General features: G+C 34.2%; 1 long non-coding RNA gene across 2 annotated transcripts in view; it reads left to right on the top strand.

Annotated features, from left to right (window-relative positions):
- LOC131416354 (uncharacterized) overlaps positions 1–16,693 on the top strand; it is a 50,899-nt gene extending 34,206 nt beyond the window's left edge. For both annotated transcript variants that reach the window (XR_009222586.1, XR_009222585.1), the window contains one exon: positions 16,491–16,693. This is a non-coding gene — a long non-coding RNA (uncharacterized LOC131416354). The remainder of the gene's footprint in view (positions 1–16,490) is intronic.
- The last annotated feature ends 163 nt before the right edge of the window (positions 16,694–16,856 follow it).

Genomic DNA, 16,856 nt, shown 5'->3' with positions numbered 1-16,856 from the left:
AATGCATTCTATGAAGCCAACAGTATCCTCATACCAAAACCAGACAAGGGCAACACAAAAAAAAAGAAAATTACAGCCCAATATCACTGTGGAACATTGATGCAAAAATCCTCAACAAAATACTAGCAAATCAAATACAACAATACATTAAAAAGATTATACACCATGATCAAGTGAGACTTATTCCAGGGATGCAGGGAGGTTCAACATCCACACGTCAACGTGATACACCACATTAACAAAATGAAGAATAAAAATCACATGATCATCTCAATAGATGCAGAGAAAGCATTTGACAAGATACAGCATCCGTTTATGATAAAAACTCTGAATAAAATGGATATAGAGGGAAATTACCTCAGCATAATGAAAGCCATATATGACAAACCCACAGCTAATATCATCCTCAATGGTGAAAACCTGAAAGCTACCCCTCAAAGAACAGAAACCAAACAAGGATGTCCACTTTTACCATGCCTATTTAACATAGTATTGGAAGTCCTAACCAGAGCAATCAGGCAAGAAAAAGAAATAAAAGGGATCCAAATTGGAAAGGAAGAAGTGAAACTGTCACTATTTGCAGATGATATGATTTTATATACAGAAAACCCTGAAGAATCCACCAAAAAACTTTTAGAAGTAATAAATAAATATGGTAAAATTGCAGGATACAAAATCAACATAGAAAAATCAGTTGCGTTTCTGTACACTAACAACAAAGTAGCAGAAAGAGAAATTAAGAATACAATCCCATTTACAATTCCAACAAAAAGGATAAAATACCTGGGAAAAAACTTAACCAAAGAGGTGAAAGATCTGTACACTGAAAACTATAAAACACTGTTGAAAGAAATTGAAGAAGACACAAAGAAATGGAAAACTATTCCATGCTCTTGGATTGGAAGAATTAACATAGTTAAAATGTCAACACTTCCTAAAGCAATCTATAGATGCGATGCAATCCCTATCAAAGTTCCAACAACATTTTTCACAGAAATAGAACAAAGAATCCTAAAATTTACATGGAACAACAAAAGACCCTGAATAGCCAAAGGAATCCTGAGAAAAAAGGACAAAGCTGAAGGTATCATGCTCCCTGGTTTCAAAATATAATACAAAGCTATAGTAACCAAAATAGCATGGTACTGGCACAAAAACAGACACACAGATCAATGGGATAGAATTGAGAGCCCAGAAATAAACCCACACATCTATGGACAGCTAATTTTCAACGAAGGAGCCAAGAACATACAATGGAGAAAGGAAAGTCTCTTCAGTAAATGGTGTTGGGAAAACTGGACAGCCACTTGCAAAAAACATGAAAGTAGACCCTTATCTTACACCATACACAAAAATTAACTCAAAATGGATTAAAGACTTGAATGTAAGACCTGAAACCATGAAACTTCCAGAAGAAAACATAGGCAATATGCTCTTCGACATCAGTCTTAGCAACATATTTTCAAGTACCATGTCTGACAGGGCAAGGGAAACAATAGGAAAAATCAACAAATGGGATTACATTAACCTAAAAAGCTTCTGCACAACAAAGGAAACCATCGACAAAAATGAAAGACAACCTAACAACTGAGAGAAGATATTTGCAAGCCATATACCTGAGAAGGGGTTAATCTCCAAAATATATAAAGAACTCATACAGCTCAACAACAAAAAAACTAAAAACCCAATAAAAAAATGGGCAAAAGACCTGAACAGATATTTCTCCAAAGAAGATATACAGATGGCCAACAGGCACATGAAAAGATATTCCACATCCTTAACTATCAGGGAAATGCAAATCAAAACTACAATGAGATATCACCTCACTCCCATCAGAATGGCTATAATTAACAAGACAGGAAACAATAAGTGTTGGAGATGATGTGGAGAGAAGGCAACTCGCATACACTGCTGGTGGGAGAGCAAACTTGTGCAGCCACTAAGGAAAACAGTATGAAGATTCCTCAAAAACTTAAGAATAGAACTACCATTTGATCCTTCTGTTCCACTGATGGGTATTTATCCAAAGGACATAAAAATATGAGTGCTTAAAGATACATGCACCCCTGTGGTCATTGCAGCATTATTCACAATAGTCAAGGCTTGGAAGCAACCTAAGTGCCCATCAAGGGACGAATGGATAAAGAAGATGTGGTATGTATACACAGTGGAATACTACTCAGCCATAAGAAACTATGAAATCCAGCCATTTGTGACAACATGGATGGACATTGAGGGTATTATGCAAAGTGAAATAAGTCAGAGGGAGAAGGTCAAATGCTGTATGATTTCCTTCATTAAGTAGTAGATAATAACAACAATAAACAAACACATAGGGACAGAGATTGGATTGGTGGTTACCAGAGGGGAAGGGGGAGGGAGGAGGGTGAAAGGGATAATTCAGTACATATGTGTGGTGATGTGTTGTAATTAGTATTTGGGTGGTGAACATGATGTAATCTATGCAGAAATAGAAGTATAATGATGTACACCTAAAATTTATACAATGTTATAAACCAATGTTACCAAAAAGAAAAAAACACTTCAGAGTTCATTAAAAAAAAAAAAGGGCATAAAGGCTTGAAGAAGCACTTCATGAAAAAAGATATTCAAATGGACTAAAAGCATATAAAAGGTTCTCAACATCATTATTTACCAGAAAAAAAGTTGAAAATAAAAGTACAGTGAGGAACCACTATGCACACCAGATAGGCAAAATTAAGGCTGGCAATACTAAATGTTGACAGAAAGGTAGAATGTGCTGGATTTTTTTGTGGTCAAATTAGCACCCAAATTCCTCAGTCTTAAATTGCATTTCCCAGAGTCCTTTTCTCTGTTTAGATCCTGGTCAGAGTTGGGCAATGGGGAAACTCATGGGATAAGTAGAGGGTGAAAATGAAGCAGAGATCATTACTCTCAAAAGGTTGCTGTGATCAAACAGAATGACAGGTGGATGCTGAAGAGCTTGGTGGTCCTCAGACCATCATCCTCTCCTCTGTCTCCACATCCAATTCACCTTGCTGACCTCTTACCCTGCCAACCCACAGTAGCCCCAGGTCCATCACCAGGTGCATGGCTCCATCCCACAAATAAGCCGTTTTTCTACAGAAGAGCTGATTCCTGAGAGGCAATGGCCTTTGTGAAGAAACCATTTCCTACAAAGGCAGGGCTTCCTCACGGGCAGCAGCTCTGCCGTAGCCACTGGCTTCCAAAAAACAGGTGGATTCCACAAACTTCTCCTAAAACTCGCTCTCTGTAATTCCAATTTGTAGGCCAGATGAACATGACATTTTAGGATTTTTCCCTTTCCACATTGTAGTAGACTGAAAAGTGACAAACCAAAGATATTAAGTCCTAATCCCTAGAACCTGCAAATGCTAATTTGTAAGGAAAAAGGGTCTATGCAGATGTGAACCAGTTGGCATGGGGAGATTATCCTGGATTACATGGGTAGGCCCTACATCTAATCACAAGTGTCCTTATGAGAGAGAAGCATAGGGAGATTTGACAGACACTGAAAAGGAGGAGGCAATGTGAGCAGAAAGGCAGAGATTGGAGGGATATAGCCACAAGTCAAATAATGCTGGCACCTACCAAAACCTGGAAGAGACTAGAAACAGATTCTCTCCCAGAGCCCAGAATGAGTTCTCTCCTGGAGACTTCAGAAGGAATACTGCCCTCCTGACGCTTTGGTTTCAGACTTCCTGCCCCAGAACTGTAAATGAAGACATTTCTGCTATTTCAAGCCACTGAGATGTGGCAGTTTGTTACATCAGCCATAAGAAATGAATGCACAGACCTTCCATATCCAGGTTCTCTCCCGTTATAGTTCTTCTATTAAATAATTTAATCCCCTCACAGCTGAAGTGGCTCTGTTTTGCTGACTGAACCTTGGCCGATTCAATTATTGGTGCTGGAAATGGTTTCAGGGAACAAACTTAAGAATAAAATTATGGAAGTTTTTAAATGTCTAGATTTAAACACATCAATGAACCCATCCCACTGTTAAATGGGACACTAATCAACCCTACTATACAATGACAAATATTTTACTTATGTTATCATTGGTGTTTTTCTGGAGTCAAGGTGTCAGCCATAGACTATTAGACTGTAAATAGAGAATATATTTGAAAGAATTTGACGTTTGTTGATTTTTTCCAAGTATTTTGGAGAACCTATAAAAATAAAGTGACGGGTTCAAAATTTCATCTCACGGTCCATGTAAGAAACTGAAAGTATTCTATGACTATTGTTAAAGTAATGCTCATCTTCTCTAGCCAGAGAGCTAGATTTCTGGAAATTAAATCTAAAATCTGATTCTGCAAGTTTCTGATTTCCAATTCAAGATTAATCCACAATCTTGCAGAGAATTCTTCTTCTTTTTTTTTTTTGTGAGGAAAATCAGCCCTGTGCTAACATCTGCCAATCCTCCTCTTTTTTTGCTGAGGAAGACTGGCCCCGGGCTAACATCCGTGCCTCATCTTCCACCACTTTATATGGGATGCCGCCACAGCATGGTTTGCCAAGCGGTGCATCAGTGCGCGCCCGGGATCGGAACCGGCGAACCCTGGGGCCTCCACAGCGGAGCGTGCGCACTTAACCACTTGTGCCACGGGGCCGGCCCCCAAGAATTCTTAATTAAAGTGAAGTCTTTGATTGCTGACCATAAGGATGTGACATCTGCTAAGATTCTGATAAAGCAGAAGATTCTGAGCCCTCATATACCATTGATCCTCCTTTGTAACTAGAAGCAGGCTTGGGTCTCCTGCTGAAAAGTTTACCCTCCTCTTGTTTAAGTATATTAATGATTCCTGAGGTACTTATCTTGCAGGAGAATGTTGATCCTCATCAAGACCCATCAACTATCATTGCTTCTAAATTTATAACTAGATCATAATCTGTGTCATTGATCCCCTTTCAAGAAACATTCAGTTTATGCCCAAGCCTGTCTTATCTGTTTTCTCCACCTGTGAGTTTTGTCACCATAGTTTTCTGACATAAATTCCCAATCTTTATACCTTTGATATGATGTAATATTTCTTTCAAATAATTACTAAAGGCTCATATAACAGGAGAGAGACTGTATTCTCTTCATGAAAGAGGATTTCTTTAGAATCTTTTGGTTTCTCTTAGAGGAGGTGACTTTCACGATATACAAATATATATACATATGTGGATATATATACAATATATCATATATTCTCAGGTACATTTTCATTCAGGAATAGATTGTTCTACTTCTGTGCCATTGATTCTGTAATCAAATGTGTATTTTCAACATGAACTTTGTAAATTATTGATAAATTTTATTTCTTTTTCTTTCATAAGTGTTCCAAGAACAGGTAAAAAGGCAAATAATCAGAGAAATTGTAAAGATGTAAGTCAAATAATTTTAGGGCAGGAACGTACATATCACAAATTTATTTACTTTCTTCTTTCCATATTATCTTCATTGTGTAATTTTATGATAAAATGTGTAGAAAGCAAGGTACATTAAGCAAAGATACACATCTTAATAAATTATTGTAAAACAAACAGCCATGTGAATACCACTCATATCAGGAAATGGAACACTGGCAGAATGTGAAATGCCTTGCAGGAATCCTTTCGCCAAAGTAGCCCAATCCATTACCCCAGTGATAGTCACTATCCTGATTTTATGGTATTTAGACTCTCTCTTTATAAAAGTTGTACTACCTAATTATGCACTCCCAGACAAAATATCTTTATCATCACTCAATTATCATTATTGATATCATTTAATTTTGCCTATTTTTGAACTTTATTAAAATAGTATCATACGATATGTATTGCACTGTATCCAGCTTCTTTTACTCGAGACTTCACCTTTAAAATTTATACATATGATTTCATGTATGTGTAGTTTGCTAATTTTCAGTGTTGTACAGTGTTCCATAACATACATGTGCTACAATTTGATTTTCATTTTAATGTTGAAGGTCATTGGGTTTTCTCATGTTGCAAATAATGCTGCTATAACTATTCTTGTACATGTTTCTGACGGGCCAAGAATTTCTGTGAGGTATAGATCTTGGAGTAAAATTTCCAGGTGATAGGTATTTGGTATCTTCTGCTTTGGTGAAAAATGTCAAGCTCTTTCCCAAGTAACTTGTCACTTACACTCTCAGTGTGAGTACCAAATGCTCCACATACTTATCAATATGTGATTGTCGTATTTTTCAATTTTTTCCAACCCAGTGTTTTTGTAGAGCTATCTCTTTGTATTTTTCATTTGCGATTTCCTGATTATTAACAAGAAAAAATGATTTTTCTTATGTTTATTAGTTTTAAATGCTCCTTTTGCCAGTTATAATCCTTTGCCCATTTGCCTATTATGTTGCCGTCTTCTTACTGATTTGTAGGAATTATTGCTATAATCTGGATTTGACATTTGTTAGTTATAGGTATTGCAATAATATTCTCCCACTGTGTAACTTGCCTTTTGATAGTTTCATGGTGTCATTTACAATTAATATAGTCAAATTTATCAATATTTTTCTATATAGTTACTCCAAAATTTTTTACCTTCTTTTATACAAATTATTCCTAGGACAAGGTGATAAGAATACTCTGCTGTATTGTCCTCTAAATGTGTTGCAGTTTGCCTTTCACTTTTAAAGCTGCATTCCCCTAGTATTGACTTTTGTATATAGTGTAATGGAGTATCATTTTGTTTTCTTCCACTTGGAAAATCAGTTTTCCTATCAACATATTTGAAAAACATTTTCCTTTCTCTGCTACTCTACAATAAAATTCTTTCCTATATTAATTGTGCTTGAATGCATAGATCTGTTTCCGGGTTCCCTCTTTTGATGCACTGCGTATTAATCTATCTTATTAGCTTTATAACGTCTTGCTATCTGGTAGAGAAAGTTCTTCCATTGCGTTTCTTTCTTTTTGTTTTTCCCCCAAGAGTTTTTGGCCACTCTTTGCTTCTTGCACATCTATATCTGCCTTTTTCCTCTCCCTTTTCTTGCCTTCCTTTGCATTAAACAGGTTATTTTTTATTGTTTACCTCTCAGCTTGTCGTGTATGTTAATTTTATACCTTCTTTTATCATTCTTTTAGTGGTTACCATAGCAATTACAAGATATAGTATTGGCTTTTTAGAATCATATACAAATTAGTTCTTTTCCACATCCCAAATAATGCAAGGACATTAGGAGGTTCATTTCCATGCACTGCCATTTGCTATTTGTCTTATTATTGTCGGGTATTTTAATTCTAAACCTATTTAAATCCCTAAAAGAAAATATTATGTTTTATACAGTAAAATTTTATTTTTATTTACCCACTATTTACTTTTTGTATTGCCCATCATTCATTCAGTTTCTCTTGAATTCATTTTCCTTCTGTCTTGAGATCACTATTTAGTTTTTCTTTTAGTGTAGGACTATTGGTAACAAATTCTCTCAGTATTTTTTATCTGAAAATATCTTAACTGTGCCTTCATTTTGTATTTTCACTGGGTATAGAACACAACTTTACCTTGCATTCCGTTATATTCTAGCTTCCATCATTTGAGAGATTATATTGTTTCTAACTATCTCCTCCTTCACCTGTATGGATACTATATATCCTCGCCTTTGCTGTACTTACTTACTTGGAGTACACTTTCCCACCTCACTGTCACTCTTAGCCACATGACTTTATTTAGCCAATGAATTGTGAGTAGATGTAGTATATGTCATGTCAATCAGAAATTTTAAATATGCTTGCATATTTTGCTTCATTTATTGCTTCTGCTTTTGCCATGTAGAAGGGACTGATCCTGCAAGTTGGATCCTAAGATAAAAAGACATAATCAAAGCTGGTAGAGTTTGGCAGAGGCAAACAAAATCCATCGCAATGAGTAAGAAATAAATGTTTGTGATTTTAAGATATTGAAATAATGGGATCATTTGTTACCACAACAAAAACTACCAACACATGATTCCTGTTGAAAATTTAGCTGTTAGTTTTACTAATATTATTTTAAAGACAATATATCTCCCCTCTTCTGGATGCCTTTTAAGATTTTCTTTGTCTTTTTTTCAGCAGTTTTACTATGATATGCATAGGTATGGTTTTCTTTTGTTTTGTTTGTTTTTTTCTCTGCTTGAGATTCACACAACTTCTTGAATCAGGATGTTTTTTATCACTTTTAGAAAATTCTTAGACAATATCTCTTCTAATAACATGTACCATGTATTCTCACTGTACTTTTATGAGATTCCATTAAGTGCCCATTAAAACTTATTACTGCATTCCATAGATTTCTTGCATTCTTCAGAATTTTTCATCTTTTTTTTCTCTCCTTGTTTCCATCTGGATATTTTTTACTTACTTATCTAAGTCAATACAGACTAATTCTAGGTATCTTTGCTATGGCTAATCAGCTGTTGGACCCTTTGAGTTTTTAATTTTAGTTATTGTACTCTTTAGTTTCAAAATTTCTATTTGATTCTTTTATATAGATGCAAATTTTCTAGTAACATTCTCCATCTAGGAACTAATATTGTTGCATATGTTAATAAGCCCAGAAATTTAAAATCTATGCCTAATGACACCAGTGTCTATTTCTCCTGTGGGCTTCTTTCTGTTGTTTTGTTTTGTTTTTCTCTTGGTTTTCTGTCATTTGAACCTGAATCCTGGCATGCATGGTTACTTTTTATTCAATTATTGCCACACAATATGAACAATTATAGAAGCTATGGTGATGTTATGTTTCTTCAGAATGGATTTAATTCTATTTTGGCAGAGATTTCTATTAGGGGTAGATCACTTTGCCCCAATCAGGAATTGATATATCTAAGATTATGTTTCGCTCTTTGTGAAGGATGGTCTCTTTCTGATTTTTACTTCAAGAGATACCTCTTCTGAAGTCTCCACTTCCTGGATCTCAACTTTAGGGCTCTGTTTTTATTGTCACTGCAGCACTATGTGACTGCAGCACTATGAGCCTCATAAACTCTACGTCTCTTCTAAGGCTCTCAGCTATTGTTTTCACTTGGCTTGTTGTCTTCATACCCTATGCACAATAGCCTTTAAGAGAAATGCTTTGAGGGAAAAAGTGGTTCTGAATATCACACTCACTTCTCCGTGGTTCTTTTGTTGTTGTTCATTTGTCCGTTGAAGTCTTGATTTTCTTGTTTCGCTTAATTCCAATTTTTTCTTTGTGCCCGTGAGAGTATCTAAAAGTTTAAGCTGTTGGTTTCTGCTTCATATGTATGCCCTGAGCAAAAATGGAATCAGCAATGTGAAATATAAATACCAGAGTTACCATACAGTGTTTCCTTTAAATATACAATCTTGATACCCCCAAATCCTGGCTGAATCAGTTCATAGTCAAAGCTTTGAAACAGTTATTTTGGTGCTTTATCCATCTTTTAGAGTTGTTTTTAGTGATATACATGATCTAATATAACCTACTCTTCTGTAGCTGAAAACGAAAGCCTACCAATGTTCCTAGTGAACTTTAGCAGCACCTTATCAATAACTAAGTAGACTATTTAGTATGGTTTTCATGGCAATTGTATGACATTTCAAGTAAAATTTGTAATTGGCCACTTTGCATATTTAGTATTTTAATCCAGGAACATGGTATATCTTTCCTTTTAAGACTTTTAAATATCTCTCAATACATTTATTCAATATTCCTCAAATAGTTCTTGCATATTTTTAATTGCTTTATCGAGGTGTAGTTGGTATACAATAGATTGCACATATTTAAAGTTAACAATTCAGTAAGTTTTGACATAGGTATAGACTCGTGAAATCATCACCACATTCAAGATAATGAAGATATCCATATTCCCAAACGTTTGCTTATATGCCTCTTTGTATTCTGTCCTCCTCCATCTTCTCTGCCACTTCATCTCCTGGCAACAACTAATATCTTTTCTGGCACTATAGATTAGTTTGCATTTTCCAGAAATTTAAGTAATAGAATCACAGAGTGTGTGCACTATTTTGTCTGGCATTTTTTTATCAGAATAATTACTTTGAGATTATTATGAATTTCTTTTTGTTTCAATAGTTCATTTCATTTATTGCTGAGTACGCTCCCATTGTTTGTATATGTTTATTTGTTCACTTGCTGATAGCCATTTGGGTTGTTTCCAGTTACAACAAATAAAGCTACTATGAACATTTGTACATAAATCTTTATATGGGCATATGCTTTTATTTACCTTCAGTGAATACTCAGGAATGCAATGACTGGTCATAGGGTAAGTGAAGGCTTAACAGTTTAAGAAATCATCAAACAGTTTTCCAAAGTCATTGTACAATTTTACATCCCCCTTTTTGGCGTACAAGAGTTCCGTTTGCTCAATATCTTCACCAAGACTTGATATAGTGAGGTTTTTTTTTAAACATTCTAATAGTTATATAGAGGTATTCATTGTGATTTTAATTTTAATTTTGCTAATATGTTATGATGTTGCCTACCTTTTGTTATGCTGATTTGCCATTTATATATCTTTTTTGAAAGCGCGTCAGTTCTGATCTTTTGCTCATAATGTAATTTTTTATTATTATCTTTGAGTGTTGTGAGTTCCTTTTATAGCCTGGATGTCAGACATGTTTTATGAGATATGTGATGGGCAAATATTTTTTCCTTGTGTTTGACTTGTTTTTTTCGTTTTCTTAACAGTGTTTTTCAAAGAGTGGAAGTTCTTAATTTTCATGAAGTCCAATTTTTTATTTATTTTGTTATTTTATAGATTTTACATTTGGGGTTGTATCTAGGAAATCTTTGCCATAAAGATTACCAAAATCATAAAGATTTTCTCCCTTATATTCTTCTCAAAGTTTTATAGTTTTAGATTTTACATTTAGATTTATGATCCATTATGAGTTTTTGTTGGTGTTTTTTTTGTTATTTTCTGTGGTACAAAGTATGGATAAAAATTCAATTTTTTTCATAATGATATTCAACTTTTGAAATAAATATACTTTCTTCACTGAATTACCTTTGTATCTTGGTAAAAATAACCAATTGCCCACATACATATGGTCTATTATGGACTTCAATATTTTTCATTGAACTATTTATCTAAATCAACAATAATATTAAACTGTCTTACATATGGTAGCTTTATAAAAAGTCTTAAGTCAGGTAAAGTAAGTTTTGCAATTTGTCTTTCTTTTTCAATATGTTTTGACTATTGTGTCATCATCCTATAGATATCTATCAGGTCAAGTTGGTTGATACATTTGCTCAAGTCTACTATATAATTGCTGATTTTCTATCAAATCAATGTGGTTCATTTCAAAGGGAGTGTAACAATCTGTTGAATTGAATTGCCTGTTTAACAGACTAGTTTGTTGAATAGTTTTCGTATGTCAAATATTAGAATGAGAGCAGAATGCAGGGGATAAGTTGAATCAAAAAGCCAATTGCCTGGCGAATGTAAAAAGTAACTTTGTGTAAGGAGATTCTGTTCTCTGAGACACTTCCAAATCTCATTTCTACCATAATTCTGTAGTACTATGAGGCAGCTGAAGAGAAAAAGTTTATTGCATTTTTGTGACAGAATGTAAGTGTTTATTCTATCCTCATGTTGCAAATTAATACATTTCCATTTGGGAATGAATGACTCAAGTTTTGAAATCCTGTGTTTTTGTGGGAACAGTTTGACAATTTTTTATTTTTTGCCAAGATGAAATACATATTGTTACATGGAAATAACCAAGGAATAACTTTCTTAATGCCCAAATGGCAAAGTGAAGCTTTGTTTATAAATGAAATCTCTTGACACTCGTGGGCTATTCTGAAATGAAATATGTGATAGTGTGTTGGGTATAATGACAAATTGTGTTTGATCACTTTAAGGAAAAGTTCCATGAGAGTAAAGTTAAGAGAGAAAAAGCTAGAATTGAGCATTAAAAATTTTTTTCATGAAATCAATGTTAACAAGTTATTTTAGCTACTGTCAATACTGGTCCCAAGGATGTGTCATAAGTTGGAATCAAAATCACCACTGAATAGCCAGCCAAAGCACAATGATATTGATTCTCTTTCTGGTAACTGAAGTTTTTTCCAATTTTGCCAATTTTTTGAGACAAATTTGTAAAACCTGTAGCTGTATCTAAATTTTCATGTGATTTTTTAAAATAAGTTGTCTGGAAAAAACTATTGAATCAAATCCTATCATAATCTATCTTTTCCAATTACAATCAAGCTTCATTTTATTTCACTTTATAAAATAATCATTTCTAACTTCTATTAACAAATAGATGCTGGTTGTTTAACAGAGTAAATTTCAGCAGGACAGTATCTATATATTTTTGGTTTCATTATATATGTTGGAAAATTTGACCATCAACTTAATTCATGCATGTGTGTACACACACACACAAACACACGAGTACAGACACACAACTAATTGATAGAACGCCATGCCTTCTGTTATTTACCTCACCTCACATATATCTTAAAATTTTAGCTACACTGTCCATTGCATGATTACAAGTTAAGCAATGAGAAATAGCACATTCATTTATTACCTTGCTTTATAACACAAAAATGTATAAATAAATTTTAGTAGGCCTACATTATTTTAATATGATTTAACTATTCTGATATTACAAATATTCTCTTAATATATTTTCAGTACCTCTTAATGTGTTCCTCAAAATGCATATTAACTGTTAACGTAAATAAGAATATTTTTTGACATTGAAGAAGTAAAACTGGATGATTTGATAATGACTACTGGCTTTGCCAATAAGATTATAAAAATATTTTCCATAAATTCATTAAGTCAAACATATAACTATACTTTATTGACATAGATATACTTAAGACAGTAAGATAAAAATTTTTATTTTAAAATATTATGTTGATGAATTATAATGAAATTAATAGGATTTTGATATCTCAACATGTACTGAGAATATTGGGTTAAACAAGTAGTCTCTAAGTGAAAAAGTATCTGTTAGAGTTGCCACAGAGATAAATCTTAAGTTTTGTATACAGTATTCTTCCCAAAACTTGAGTCAATGAAGGAAAGTAACAACTAGACAACAAAGTATTTTTGTAATTCCCATTGTTTCCTATATTTTCACCAAAATCAAGAGGGGATTTAATCAGCATTTAAAATAAATAAAAGTAATGGGTGCGGCTCCGTGGCTTGGCAGTTGGGTGCGCGCTCTCCGCTGATGGCGGCCGGGGTTCGGATCCCGGGCGTGGACCGACGCGCAGCTTCTCCCGCCATGCTGGGGCCGCGTCCCACGTGCAGCGGCTGGAAGGATGTGCAGCTATGAAATGCAGCTATCTGCTGGGGCTTTGGGGGAAATAAATAAATAAATAAATAAATAAAAGTAATATTTACTATTAGATAATATGGAAACTTTGGCACATAATTCATAAGGAGTTAAAATAGTTGAGTGGAATTGCTATAATGAAACTCCTATTTTCATCTATTTAATTTTATGAATAAGAATTTTCTCAGTATTTATATCTATAAACAAAAAAAATACAAACTGTTGAAAATTGCCTCAATCAGAATTATATACATGTACCTGAACTAATTATAGAACACATTAGTATCATTAAAAGATGCATTTCCAATACAATATTATATTTATGTTTAAGAGTTATTCAAATGACTAATACATTTATATTGTTTTTATCAAGTGTATATTATTTTAATTGTAAATTTCAATACATAGAGCTTCATGTATACAGAAATAAAACAAATATAAAATTCATAATCTATATCCATACTTCACTGCAGAAAGTACAATATGCTAGTCAGTAGGTTTTAAATTAAGGACAGAATCAATAGGAAAGAAATCAGCTGGGACAAGGACAGAATGAAGGCAAAGTATGAAATTGGAGAGAGATTCTTGGTTAATAACTATGAATAGACACTGTTGTTTTTATTTTCATTTTCTCAAAGTAATGTATATACACATTTAAAACAAAATAGTACAGAATAGCTTATTAGTCAATAAAAACTTCTCCCCTCAAATAACTGTCTTTCTCCTTAAAATCTATTGTTTTTAATTATTTGTTTTTATTTCTTATGATGATTACCTTTGTATCTCTAAATAGTATGTTTGTACTACTCTATGTAGATTTATCAACTTTAGAAATTGTCTATTGACATCTCGTTTTGATAGATGATTCATTTGTGACCTTTTCTCTCAATCCTCTTCCTTCGGCCTTTCATATAAACCTTTACACCTTATTTCAACAACCACAGAGTATATCTCTAAATTCTCCACTCTGCAGGAGGTGGAGATTAGTGTTACCACCCTTCCTTCCACTTCTCCCCCTGCCCTCCATCTCCTTCTTCCCATCTTACTGCCTCTTAATCTCTGTCATTTGATTCTCTACTTTTACACTGCTGATATTGGAGTATCCATAAGCTCCATGACCATAATCAATTCCTTATTTTACCATTGGCTGATTGTAAGAGTGAATTTTTATTATTTACCATGTTATAGTTGCATAATACAAATCTTTATGACATCTCCAATATGCCACTCAAAGGACAATATTCTCAGCATAAAGTTCAAATGGAATTCTCTTATTATACCTCACTAACTGTTGAGAGTTATCCCAAATTTGTGTTTGCCCCACATTTGTACATAGTTATTCTGCAGTTATTTGCTTTTGCCTTTGGATTGTCTAATTGCTTTTCTCCTTTCCTTACTTTGTTTATATCATATCCTGCAGATTTTTAGATTCCATGTCATATTGTATATTCTGTGGTGTGTCCTTTTCTCTGGAGTCCTCCTTCCCAGAGTCCTCAGTCCTCCTACCTCATTCTGGACCAGCATTTTGCAAGAGCTGTTACAATGTTCACTCTGGAACATTTGTCTCTGCTTTCCTGAATATTGTCCACTGTTAGCCAGATCCCACAAATCTGTTGATTTTTAGGTTTCTGCCTTCCTTTGCTGAATTGTTGTTATTTTTTCAGATGACACTATGTTTGTGAATTGGTCAGTTTGGATGTAGCCAGTGATGAAGGCATTCTGATTCAGAGTTTCAGGATAAAGAATCATTGCTAGTGAAACACACCCAAGAGGTCAATGTGTACCCGGTTACTGGGACTGAACCAGTGGATCCAGAGACTGAGAACATGAATTACTTCTATTTCAGATCAGATGAGGACACAGTGTTTGACATATTTCCTGCCTTGGTCAGATTTGGCAAGGGATCATGTTTGGGCCACAAGTTGAAAATAGGAAACATATTGTGATGAAATTGAAAAGAAAGGGGAAATTTAAAAGTAACCCAAAACCTCTGAAACTGAAGAGTAAATAACTTACTTTGAAAAATTATTCTGACTCTTATGATTTCAGTAACTAAAAAGGAGAGTAGTATTATGGTATTAAATTAGCATGTTTTTGTGGAATGATATTTTTATTGTGTTATTCTCTGACTGTTCCAAATGACAACTCCGCCGAGGCCTTCCAAGAGCATCCTATTTAAAGTAAGCCTCCTCTCCTTCCTCTGTCACCCTGTCTTTTACTCTGCTGAATTTCTATCCATAGCACTATCATTACTTTACATTATATTACATATCCATAAATAAATATATAAAATATTAATATATAAGTACATATTTACAAATAAATACATGAAGTATAGAGTGTAAACTACACTAACAAAAAATCTTTTTATCATTTGCTCTAGAATAATGCATAGCATACAGTAGGTACTCAATTAATTTGTTAAATAAATAAATGAATGAATAAGTGAGCGTTTCTGAAATCCCACATAAAAATATTCTTTTTCAAAGTTCGAAAGATCTTTCAAATAGGTGAATATAAATACATACTCTACCTTACTCCCAGAATTCAAGTTATTAGAATTCAGATCCTAACCTGGTGGGTACACACTAAAGAAAGAATTGCCACTTTTAAAATACATCTCTCTTCTTTTCAGTGGCTGCTGTGTGTGGTGGGATGTGGCGGGGACAATTGTTGTTTAGTGCAGCTCATGGCAGCCTCCCTCTTTTTCTCCTCTTTCTTTTAGTACTACTTTTTCTTGATTTTGTATTGCTCCATTAACATTCTGCTGTAACTTCTCAGGACTCTTTTCACTCCACAAAAATAGGATGTAAAAAAGTTTAGAAAAAAGTTTTGGTGAGAATTAACTTACCTGTCATTTTCTGGGAGTTCATAGTGGGTTAAGTACCACATGCAATTATAACATGTTCTCACAGGCACATGCTGATTAACGACCTTATATATGCAGAATTAAATACACTTTTATTTGTATTTTCACAAGATAGTCTCAAGTCTGGAGATCTCTATGGTTTTCCTACAAATAAAAAAAAAAAACAGATTGTTTATACTTAAAACACACATTTTTCTCCTAGGACCATTTCTTCAACTTGGTGTTTTACTGGAGGAAGCTGAAAAAGGGAGATAGGAGGGGTGTGCTGAGGTGAGAAGAGTGCAGTTCTGAAGTTCTCAGCGGAACAGTTCTGTTGTCTGACACTATTTTTTTGTTGGTTTTTACAAAGGTTGATCATTCGACTTAGTCCCTGCCTGCACAGATCACCCACAACAGCAGATTTGGAGAAGTTCAGTGTGACATAGGCAGCACACAGAGTGACTGAATAGTGCTTTATCTGTTCAGTAATGCCCAAAGAAGTGACCTATGCTACTCTCAAATTTCCAAATGCTTCTCAGACAAAGAAACTCCAGGACAGCTACAGTCTCAAGAGAACAGCTAAGATCCTCCATGCAGGATCAGACAGACCGGAGAAGAGATTATTCAACTATACTGCTGAGTTCTCCTGTCTTCAGTCAAGGCTCTTAGACTTCTCTGAGATTTCGGTTGTGGAGTGCTAGTCCATAGTGAGGCCTCTATGCCAGGGCCTACTTTT

This window comes from Diceros bicornis, chromosome 17 (genome assembly GCF_020826845.1).
Source record: "Diceros bicornis minor isolate mBicDic1 chromosome 17, mDicBic1.mat.cur, whole genome shotgun sequence".
Classification (NCBI taxonomy): Eukaryota; Metazoa; Chordata; class Mammalia; order Perissodactyla; family Rhinocerotidae; genus Diceros; species Diceros bicornis.
Note: the sequence above shows the minus strand (reverse complement) of the source record. Positions and strands in the feature narration are given on the sequence as shown.